The following is a 4,722-nucleotide window of genomic DNA, read 5'->3' on the forward strand; positions in this document are numbered from 1 at the left end:
ATAATGTACAGTATGTGGAAAATAATGTGTTTTTTGAACCTTAAACCGCATAAACACATTTCATTACACTAAATAAACAAAATAATGTTATTTTTTGCAGCATCATATTACCCCTTTAACTAGTTGCTTATTAGCATGCGTATGATCAACATATTGGCTGTTTATTATTAATTATAAAGCACCTATTCTGCATGACCATGTTCTACATCCTTAATCCTACTCAATACCTAAACTTAACAACTACCTTACTAACTATTAATAAGCAGCGAATTAGGAGTTTAATTAGGAGGCGAAAATAATTTTTAATGGTTTGTTAATAGCGAGAATTGGACCTTAAAATAAAGTCACATCCTCCATACAGGTTTTAAACATATAATAGACTGAAAAAGAGTACCTGGTATTGCTGATAATATAATTGTGTGCAGTTATGTCTCTGAATTGCAGGTGTGGGGGAGAGGGGGGTTGCTGGAGGTGTGAATGATTGTGTGGAGAGGTGTTCAGGGCGGGTGTGGGGTGTCTTTTCAAACTTGCAGTAGAACTCGTTCAGATCGTCTGCCAGTTGTTGATTCACCGCAGTGCTGGGGGATGGTGACTTGTAATTGGTGATTTCTTTTAGACTTTTCCACACTACAATAATGTACAGTATGTGGAAAATAATGTGTTTTTTGAACCTTAAACCGCATAAACACATTTCATTACACTAAATAAACAAAATAATGTTATTTTTTGCAGCATCATATTACCCCTTTAACTAGTTGCTTATTAGCATGCGTATGATCAACATATTGGCTGTTTATTATTAATTATAAAGCACCTATTCTGCATGACCATGTTCTACATCCTTAATCCTACTCAATACCTAAACTTAACAACTACCTTACTAACTATTCATTAGCAGCAAATTAGTAGTATATTGAGGCAAAAGATGTAGTTAATGGTTTGTTAATAGTGAGAATTGGAGCTTAAAATAAAGTATGACCAATTTTTTTTTTAATTCCATAGGATGATGCTGTTTATCTCATTTTGATCTCACAAAAAAAGGGAATTACAATTTAATTAGAAAAATAGTATATATATAGTAAGTTCCATGTCCTAATTATATATTATGGCTTCTAAAAAAGTTACTGAACTCTCATTCATATGGCGATAAATCATATTTTCTAACTTCAGACAAAGTACTATCATATCACCCACTGGAAAATGCTAATTGAAATGATGATTATGGCAATTGGTTGCATTTGAAAGATTCTTTATTCTGAATGAGCACTTAAAATCATAATAGGGACATGCAATTTAAAAGTAATTAATTTTAAAAGTTACATCAATCAGTTTCAAGACCTTCATTATCAGCACATAAACATTACTTTCTTTTGTAAACCAATATGACATTTTTTGTTTGTTTGTTTTTTTTTTGCATGAAAAGATGATTAAGCAGTAGCATTGTAAGATGTTATAATAAGATATTATATTATTATTGCCCATTATTTCAGTTGTCAGATCCACAGTAACACAGCTTGTGATGTCTTATGGCCCGCTGATTGTTGTCTTGCTAGTGGTCGGTGGACTTGTTTTGCGAGTTGTCACAACTCTGATGTCTTCCTCAGAAGATTCATTAGACTCGTCAGAATTCTCAACCGACTGTGAATCCTCTCTGTATGCTCTGCGTGAATCATTTTCATCCGAACCCTCCGAGTCTGATGAATCAGATCTTCTGCGCGGGTAAGGCTGAGGATTTAAACAGTTGATCATTTCATTAATAATAGTACTGTATGCTCTTGAACAAATACAAAGTTAATAAAGTATAACAGTAACACTTTATTTTAAAAAATCATAGTAAAAATACAAAAAATGTAAAAGAAAACATTACTGAATACTTACTGGTTTTGAAAAGACTGATGCAACAAACAGCATCAGCAGCATTGCATGTAAAGTCTTCATCCTGCAAATCAAAAGAACCTAATGTGAAAATATTATTCTCTACTTAAATCAAACAGTGTTTAGCTCAGATTAAATTCATTTATTATTCAGTTGCCAATAATAAAGATAGATTAGAAAGCTTAAATGTAGCGTATACATTCGAGAGATGAATGGTTTACCTTGCACAGATGTTCTTGTCCAGTTACTGTAATGTCACAGTCTGTATTTACTCTGGCATCTGTGGTACTGTGTCTTAAATACTGGATGGATGTGAGTAAACCAGGGCTTGGTCCAATGAATTTCCATGACGACGACGTGACAAGTAAACATTTATGCAACTTCCGGGTCTCTACCAAACAGAAAGTCTCTACCAAAATCCACAACGCTGCTTTACTGCATTGTTTAGATAAATCACATGGTGTGCTACATGTATAGTTCGGTAACAGTGAAAGGCTCAGAACTTAAACATTTTCTATGTATACTTATGTTCAGGATTTACTGAATATTACTATATTTTTGGACAACGTAAAACCTAAAACACATTTAAATTGCAAACCAATGCTGGTTTAATGTGGGCTTTTAACCTTTTCATATGGCTTTTATAACATTCAATGAAAATGGACCGACTTCATATTAAGTTCTATGTACTTACATTTAAATTAATCATTTAATACATGCACTTATTACATGCTGTTACATTGTACTTATATTTGAAAATATCTTCCTGTAATTACATCTGCTGTTAATATCTGTAATTACATCTATAATTACACTGTTGACCCTATCTCCACCCTTAACTGGTCCTAACCAGACCACCAAAACTGCTCCTAATCTTATCTGTAACCTTATCTTAAGCATTTTGTAATTCAACATGAACACAACAGGTACACTGTAACTAACAATTCATTATTTTATTATTAACTACATAGTATTTGAAGATGCCTAATATAAAGTGGGACCAGAATATATTTAATTTAATGACTCTAAAATGTCATGTTGTCACAGCCTGGCAGAGGTGTAAAGAGTACCTAAAAACCATACTTGAGTAAAAGTACAGATACCTTACAGTGAAAATTACTCCACTACACGTTACAAGTCACCAATTCCAAAACAACTTGAGTAAAAGTCTTAGAGTAACTAATTTTAACAGTACTTAAGTATTTTACTTATACTAAATATAGGCTCAAAGATGCACTAGTCAAAGAGACATGCCAGTGAAAAACTGTAACGTCGTATAGAAGCTGCGGAAAACAGGCAGAGGCAAGGATCTATGTGCAGGCATTTAATGGAAAAACTAGAACAAACAATAAGGCAAAAACCAAAGGGAACAAAGAACAGAATGACTGGCAAACAGACAACCATTACATTCAACAACTACAAAGTACCTGAAAAGATACTCAAGTACAGTAACTAACTACATTTACTCCAATACTTTACACCTCTGCAGCCTGGTTGCACTTAAGATGAGAGATTGGATCTAAATGTGGCAGTATATTTTTATTTACACAAACTCAGAACTGGAAACGGAACAAAATGACTGGGTTAGGGTAACACTTTAGTAAAGGGACCAATTCTCACTATTAACTACTTGCTGATTAGCATGTCTATTATTAACATATTGGCTGTTTATTAGTACTTATAAAGCACATATTCTGCATGACCATATTCTACATCCCTAATACCTAAACATCACAACTACCTTACTATTAATAAGCAGCAAATAAGCAATTTATTAAGTTAATGGTTTGTTAATAGCGCGAATTGGACAACGTAACAATGAACTATAAGCTCCATTGATGATGTCCTCTACAAACAAAACTCGTGCTAACACAGAAATATTATAATTGCTAAAATATTAACAAAGATGCATCAAGTCTTTCATCTTTAAAGATTTATATGTATTGTGAACATCAATAAACAAAACACCTACTAATACATCTCTCCCTGTCTCTTTCTTTCTCTAATAAGTTGCACACTATCTGATCTGATACAATAACATATTCTTGATTGTTCAGTATGTTACAGATTGTATATTGTCATTTAACAAGTCACTTTTATCCAAAGCCTTTATCATGGAGTGACCAGTGTCTTGATCAAGGGCAGATCTCCTTATGGCAAACTCACACTACAGGGCTTTGGGCTTTAATGCTGGATTGGGGCCAAATCGCTGCTTGTTGAAGTCACTAAAGCTCGTTAAGTATGTGCAACATGTTAAGTATGTGCAAGTCAGCATCATGATCTGAACCTGTCTCGAGCAGTCAAAGACGCTACAATATTTTCACACAAGTTTGATATTATTGCCACATGATCTCATAGTGTGAGCGACGCAATGACAAGGTGGAATTAATCCAGTCAGTCACAGCGCAGATGGTGTAAATGGAGAAACGCCGATCAAGTTCAATGTACAATGTCAAACCGACTGTCTGTCTAGGCACAACATATGGATCACTAATCCATTACGAGAGTTCATTTGAAGGATACTTACTCATAATCGATTCTTGTAGTAAGTTGCTCCGCAAAACTCTATGTAAGTGAGTGCTTCAGAGTATGTGAGCGGATATTTTAAAAGGGGTCATATGACGTTGCTAAAAAGAACATTATTTTGTGTATTTGTTGTAATGCAATGTGTTTATGCGGTTTAAGGTTCAAAAAACACATTATGTTCCACATAATGTACATTATTGTTGCTCCTCTATGACCCGCCTTTCTGAAATGCATTGATTTTTACAAAGCTCATAGTTCTGAAAAGTGCGGTGTGCTCTGATTGGCCAGCTATCTAGTGCGTTGTGATTGGCCGAATACCTC

General features: G+C 34.1%; 1 long non-coding RNA gene across 1 annotated transcript; it reads right to left on the minus strand.

Moving 5' to 3' along the window:
* Positions 1-1,286: 1,286 nt before the first annotated feature.
* Positions 1,287-2,160, minus strand: LOC107667249 (uncharacterized). Its single transcript, XR_001631770.1, has 3 exons — positions 2,097-2,160; positions 1,879-1,939; positions 1,287-1,725 (listed from the first exon to the last, which is right to left on the minus strand). It is a non-coding gene; the product is annotated as an uncharacterized LOC107667249 (long non-coding RNA).
* Positions 2,161-4,722: the final 2,562 nt, after the last annotated feature.

The sequence above is a fragment of the Sinocyclocheilus anshuiensis genome, unplaced genomic scaffold (assembly GCF_001515605.1).
Source record: "Sinocyclocheilus anshuiensis isolate Anshui unplaced genomic scaffold, SAMN03320099.WGS_v1.1 scaffold952, whole genome shotgun sequence".
Lineage (NCBI taxonomy): Eukaryota > Metazoa > Chordata > Actinopteri > Cypriniformes > Cyprinidae > Sinocyclocheilus > Sinocyclocheilus anshuiensis.